This window comes from Scylla paramamosain, chromosome 23, assembly GCF_035594125.1.
Source record: "Scylla paramamosain isolate STU-SP2022 chromosome 23, ASM3559412v1, whole genome shotgun sequence".
NCBI lineage: Eukaryota > Metazoa > Arthropoda > Malacostraca > Decapoda > Portunidae > Scylla > Scylla paramamosain.
In genome coordinates, this window is record NC_087173.1 from 18,915,223 (window position 1) to 18,922,722 (window position 7,500).

Sequence of the window (7,500 nt, forward strand, 5' to 3'; positions counted from 1 at the left end):
CGTACAAACTCGAAATGAAAACAAGAAATATATGAATAATAATGAAAGTTACGTCAGCAAACAACAACAACAACAACAACAACAACAACAACAACAACAGCAACAGCAAAAACTACTACTAATACCACTACTACTCCTACCACACTACTACTACTACTACTACTACTACTACTACTACTACAACTACTACTACTCTACTACTACTACTACTACTACTACTACTATCACTACTACTACTAACTGTTATTACTCATATTATTATTAATATAACAACAATAACAACAACAACAACAACAACAACAACAACTAAACAACAACTTGTACTACCACTACCAACACTACTACCACCCCACACGCACACACACACACACACACACACCACACATCCCGTCAGCTGCCGCACACACCACCACAGAGTCAGCCTCACCAAGCGAAGCAACCACGTGAACTCAACGATTTGGCAGAAAGAAATGTTGAAAGCCACGCGGACTTTCACTGTTTTTAGAATTTGTGGAGCGGCTGAGAGAGGAGGAGAGAAGAGGAGGGAAGGGAAGACCACGACACGGGACGGGAAGGGAGAGGAGGGGAGGTGACGGAGGCCTGGGGTGTGGGAGAGAGAGTGAGAGTACAGTGAGGGGGAAGGGAGAGCGGGAAGAAATGGAGCTGGCCTGAAGGGAAGTGAAAAGGTTTTGGGTTTGGTTTTGATGGGCTAAACCTGTTAGAGAGAGAGAGAGAGAGAGAGAGGAGAGAGAGAGAGGAGAGAGAGAGAGAGAGAGAGAGAGGTGCAAGTTATACCAGCAAAGATAACGTTTTGAAATCCAGAAACCTCCCCCCCAAAAAAAATAAATAAAACAAAATAAAAATATAAGCAGTAAATAAATAAAAATAGAGAGAAAAATAAAAGAAACAAAGAAACAAAAAAAAAATAAAATAGAAAGAAGTAAAAAAAAAAGGTAAGTAAATAAAATATAAATATATATAGACAAATAAACACACAGCTAACTAAATAAATAAATGAAATAAAGATAAGCTTCCAATACCAGAACCAGCTTTACATCTCACGCTTCCTTCCGGCTCATTGGTCAGCTCACTTGCCTAAAAAATCCCTATGTCTTGGTTCGACTCCCTAGTAGGTTGAGCTAGTACATTCCTAATCCCCAGGTGTTCATTCTCACCTGTTGGTTCGACAAGTGAATTAATTAAGAGAGTCTGTGGGGAAAGCTAAAATGTAATCAAAATAACAGGTAAATTATTTGTTTTAAAAGTCAGAATTTTCATTTTTTTTTTTTTAGTAATGTGTGTAGCTTCTGTGTTCCCGCTGAAATAAGATAACTAAAATAGAAGCAAAGAAAAGAGAAAATAAGAAAATAAACAAAGAAAAGAAAACGCACACAAATAGAATAGATAAAGTGTAATTAGTAAACAAAACAAATGGAAATACAAAATATATAATAGTAAGAAGGATATGGATAGCAAAATGCACTACCTCTCTCTCTCTCTCTCTCTCTCTCTCTCTCTCTCTCTCTCTCTCTCTGGCAATAAGCTTGATTACAAAAAGATTTACAATTTCCTGTCCATATAACGTTTTCCACTCTTTTCTTTCCTCTCTTTATCATCTTCCCTACAAAAAAGGACAAAAGGCAGGTATATAAAACACACACACACACACACACACACACACACACACACACACACACACACACACACACACACACACACACACGTTCATTGATTATTCTCTCTCGTCATTTGCAAGGAAGGTTAGGTGTTCTCCGTTTTCTACCCTGGGGAGGAGCGGCCGCCGTTTTCTCTGTTCCCCTTTCTGTTCTCCCTCTCTGTTTCTTTTATGTTCCTCCTCCTGTGTTCCCCCTTTCTCTGTTCCTCCATTATGTTCCCTCTTTTCTGTTCACTATTCTGTTCGTTTTAGTTTCTCTTTTTCTCTTTTCTTTTTGTTCTTTCCTTCCTGTTCTCCTTTCCTGTTTTTTTTCTGTGTTTTTCCTCGCTCTGTTTCCTTTTTTCTCTGTTCCCCCTCTGTTCTCATCTTTCTGTTTTCTTTCTGTGCTCCTTCTTTCTGTTCTTCGCTCTCTGTTCTTCTCTGTTATTTTCTTCCATTTTTGTTATTTTGTGTTCCTTTTTCTGTGTTCCTATTTCAATTCCTCTTTCTGTGTCTCCCTTTCTATTCATCTTTATTCTGTTCCTTTCTGTTCACCTCCTATGACGTAAGTGGAAGGGAATAAAGAGTAACTGAATAAATATAATGAATGAAGAAACAGTGTCTGTGTGTGCGTGTGTGTGTGTGTGTGTGTGTGTGTGTGTGTGTGTGTGTGTGTGTGTGTGTGTGTGTGTGTGTGTATGTATGTTCGTTAGGTCATGCATCATAGACGAAAAATAGAGTTCAATACACCGAAAAAAAAATACGAAAATGTGTAACCTGACGTATTACCAGAGAGAGAGAGAGAGAGAGAGAGAGAGAGAGAGAGAGAGAGAGAGAGAGAGAGAGAGCACCAGGAGCCATCTAAGCATCAGACAAGAGCTAGACGGTTTCACTGGCCACGGGTGTTGTGTGCCCCAGATTGTTGACTGGCGAGAGTTGCTGCCCACTGCTACTACTACTACTACTTCTACTACTACTACTATTACTACTATTACTACTTATTTCATAGTCGTTTCTGGTAGTATGGTATTGTTACAACTATGAAATCTACTGCTTCTTTCTTTTGCTACTATTACTACTACCACCACCACCACTACTACTACTACTACTACTACTACTACTACTACTACTACTACTACTACTACTACTACTGTGATTACCATTATGACTACTATTGCACTATTGCTACTACAACTACTAGCACCAGCACTACTACTACCAATACTATCCATACCACAACAATGGCATACTCCTACCATTCCACACCATACAGTTCCTCTTCACACGTGCCCACCATACCACCATGCATACCAGCACCACACACTACATGCCTTGCACATCTGACTGCCCAATCGCCATACCTGACTGAGAGATTGTCATAGTAAAGAGATGCAATGGTATAAGAATGTTTATTTATTCGCTTTTTTTTTTTCCTCCATTACTTCCCTTCTTTCTAGTGACCATCATTTTTGTATTTCATTTACTTTGTTTTTCGTTTACGGCACAAATGAAACAAAATCGCGATAGAAAACTAAGATAATTCCTTAAAAACACTGAATACATTAAAGAATGTTGTACCTAACCTAACCTAACCTAACGTAACCTAACCTAACCTAACCTAACCTAACATAAACATAACCTAATCAAACGAAACCAGATAACCTAACCTAACCAAACCAAACCAAACCAAACCAAACCTGACCTAACCAACCTTTACGTAGCCACCTAAAGAAGAGCTCTCAAATCATACGGACCATGAATTACTAAGTCTCACTAACCTAACTCCGGAAGATCATCGCGAATGCTTCAATACCCTTCCCCTCCCTTACCTCACCTGCCCAACGCGTAGCTGACGAAGGCGCGGAAGTAGCACACACAGGTAGCCGTAATTAGGTCACCTGGCTGGGCATACACACCTGTGGCTGATAGAAACATTAGACAAGAGTACATTCCCAGGAAATCTTTTGACCTCATTTGACCAGTTAAGTATTTTCAGTGTGATTTATGTATGGAGAGAGAGGGAGAGAGAGTTGTGGGGGAGAGACTGAGAGAGAGTCAGACAAGATAGACAGTCGGGGAGAGAGTAGTGAGTGGGGAGGGGAGAAGAGAGAAAGCAGCCAGTGGAACGGAGTGAGAGTGGAGTGAGAGTGGACTTTTCCGCCGCCAAGACCCAGGGAGCTGCCACGGGTCCTGAGGCGGCCTGGTCTTGGCAGATACCCCACGGAAAGTAATAGTTAGCGAGAGGACTTCAACACACCTCTCTGTTACCTCCCCACCCTGATGCATGTCCTTCTACTTTTAATGCATATCTTTCTCCCTCTTTCTCTTTGACACAAACCTGCACACCTCCCTTTTTCCTCTCTTTTCTTTTCCTTTTTCATCCTCCAGCACACCCTTTCCTCTTTTTCCAGCACTTCTTTTACATTTCTCTTCTCTTTCCTCTTCCTTTTCCTCCTCCGTCAGATCCCCCTCCTCCTAATGTGGTCTTCATCTTGCCTCTTCTCCAGCACACCTCCTCTTCTGTTCCTCCACTCCTACATTTCTCTTCTCTTTCCTCTTCCTTCTTCTCTTCCTGTTCATCTTTCTCCTCTTCCCCATTCCTCAAGCACATGTTCTTTTCCCTCTCCTAATTCACATCTTGTTACTTTCCTCTTGCACACCTTCTTCCTTCTTGCTTCTAATACACATCTCTTCTCTTTCCTACTTCACACCTCCATCTCCTTTTCCTCCAACGTACTTTTCTCTTTTCTCTCCTCCTCTTCCTCCTGTACGCCTTACATCTTTTTCTCTTTTCTCCTCTTGCATATCTTTTTCCCTCTCTTCTCCTGCATAGCTTCCATTTTTCTCTTCCTCTTTTCCTTTTTTCTCCTTTTGCACACTTCCTTTTCCTCCAGCACATCCTCCTCCTCCTCTTGGCGCATCCTCCTGTTCTCTCTTTCTTCTGTGCATCTTCTTTCCTTCTCTATTGCGTCTTCTCTTCCCTCTTTTTTTTTTTTTAAACGCGGAAGTAATAGTATTAGTAAATGTCATGTATTAAGCATTTTCTTCCCTTTTTCTTTTTTTTCTTCCTCCTCCTCCTCCTCCTCCTCCTCTTGTGTCCAGCGCACACAGCTTATTTCTCTCTTCTGTTTTTATTTTTGTTTCCTCCTCTTCTTCCTCTTTCTTCATTCTTCGTTCTCTATTTATTTCTTCAATTTTCTTTCTTTCGTGTACCTTTCATCATCAGAGAGAGAGAGAGAGAGAGAGAGAGAGAGAGAGAGAGAGAGAGAGAGAGAGTCTGGAGGAAGGGAGAGAGAGTGGAGGAAGAGCAGGTTGAGGGAGATTTCACTTGTAGCAACTTGTGCGACCCCCTTCTTTTGCGTCTATTGTATCCCACCCCACACCTGGACACACCTGCACACGCCCACTCACATTCCTACACACCTGTGCTCTGCCATCCTATGTCTACCTGACCTACTAACATTTTCCAGCGTCTATTTATAAGTGATAGTAACTTATTTACACATTCCTACACCTGAAGACACCTGAACACACCTGCACATGCTCTCTCATACGATTACAAACCTGAACTCTTTCATCCCATGCCTGCTTGACCTATTAACTTTTCAAGCATGTTTGTAAATGTTAGTATCTACACATCTGAAAACACCTGTCAATGTTAATTTGCTCATATCTACCAATTGACACCTGTCGCCTCCAATTCCACACCTGTAATCTCCTATTCCACACCCCCCCTGACCTACTAACCTATAAATACAAGTCTATACACATCTGAAAACACCTGTCACTATTCATACACATTTGCCATTTAACACCTGTGCTTTCCAATCCCACACGTGTCTGACTTGCATTTCTAGGCACCTGTTTTTAAATGTAGGTGCGCATATACCTGAAAGCACCTGTTGACATTTGTACACACCTGTTATACACCTGTTTTTCGTTCATTTTGTTGCCCTTGACCTTAAAAATCACACACCTGTCCATTTCTTAGCCATTTACGTACACAAATACCTACACACCTCAACACTTAGTCACCTGTTACTCTCCCAACACATCTGTGCTAATAATAACCAAACCTGTCTTCCCACACATGTCTCTTAACACTTGCCAACATATACGTACTGAGAGACATACAAACATGCTGGCAACACACACACACACACACACACACACATATGTCTTTCTACAAACAACATTCCTTAATTCCTACGTCTGTTAATAATTTTTTCTATCTTTTTTTTTTGTCCTCTCAGTGTACAAGAATTCTAAATCTTGATAAAAGTTATGTTGATGAATGGAGATTTATTTATTACTTATCTTTCTTCTCTTCAATATTTTCCTTTTTCTCTTTCTTCACTGTATTGTTTTTCTTTAACATTTATGATTTATTTATTTTTTTCTCGATCGTAACACACACGAAACAAAATCACCTTGGAATATTAAAAGAAATACTGAATAGGTTGAATAAAGTTAATGATTTTGTATAATTTCACAGGTCTTCATATATTTTTTTCTATTACATTTATCATCATGTATTTCATCCTTGACACAAACGAAACAAAATCACCACAAAAAAAAAAAAAATCTAAACAAAACCACGCAAAAAACAGAATAAAGTCGAAAATACTGCATCATTTCACAGGTAATATTGTTAATACCTTTCTGAATACTGTCTTTAAGCATACGAAGAGCTGACGACTCATGCAAGGTGTCTGCTTACCTGTGCGTCAATGAGAACACAGGTAGACGAATTACTGGCCCAGGACGGATCAGGTTACTTCAGTTTGTAAGGAGGATATTTAGAGAGCTGAGAAGGAGTGAGAAATATCCTGTTTAATTTCTCAAGCTTCTCTCGTATCTTATTTCCTTCCTCCTCTTCCTCCTCCTCCTTTTCCTCCTCCTCCTCTTACTCCTACTCCACATCTTCGTCTTCTTCCTTTTCCTCTTACCCCACTTCCTTATTCTCTTTTTCGTCTTCTTCCTCGTTTTCTTCTTTTTCTTCCTCCTTTTCCTCCTCCTCCTAAGCCTCCTCCACCCTCAAACTTTTCCCATTTCTCTCCCCATCCCCCTTTCTTTTCTCTCTAGTCAGTCTCCTCCCTCCCTTTCTCCTCCCCTCTTTCTCTTTTCTCCCTCCTCCCCTCGGCCCCAACCACCTCCTACCTCCTCCCTCCTTCCTCCTCCCCCTCTCCTCTTCTCTAAGGTCAGTGTCACTTCCATAAATGTCGAGGAAGAGGAGTAGGAAGAAGAGGAGGAGGAGGATTAGGAGGAGGAGGAAGAGGAGTAAGGAAAAATTTCTCTACCCAAACCTTTACTCACTGCCAGGAAAGGAGAGAGCTAGGACCACACACACGCACGCACACACACACGCACACACGCACGCACACACACACGCACACACACACACGCACACGCACACATCTATGCGGGATTTCTGACCTTGCCTCCCTCGGGACATAATAAGATTCGTACTTTCTACTCTGTAAAGGCGCCTTTCTTAACACAGTGGGGTGGCAGAGAGAGAGAGAGAGAGAGAGAGAGAGAGAGAGAGAGAGAGAGAGAGAGAGAGAGAGAGAGAGAGAGAGAGGTGGGGGAGGAAAGATGGAGAGGAAAGAGGAGGACGACGAAGGAAAGGAGATAAGTGGACAGAGATAGTAAGGATGGTAGGAAAAAAGGAAAGAGGAACAGAAATAAGAAAGGAAGGAGAATAAAAAAAATGGAAAGAAAACGGGAGATAAATAGGAGAAGGGAAGATGAAGAAAGAGGAAAGGGAGGAGGAGATAACAGAGAAGAAAATTAAGATATAGAATAATAAGGACGACAGGAAAATTAAAGGAAAGAAAGAAACT

The 7,500-nt window shown here is 41.0% G+C and overlaps 1 protein-coding gene across 1 annotated transcript in view; it reads left to right on the plus strand.

Annotated features, from left to right (window-relative positions):
- LOC135112348 (uncharacterized) overlaps window positions 1-7,500 on the plus strand; it is a 159,163-nt gene that overhangs the window by 111,277 nt on the left and 40,386 nt on the right. The window lies entirely within an intron of this gene.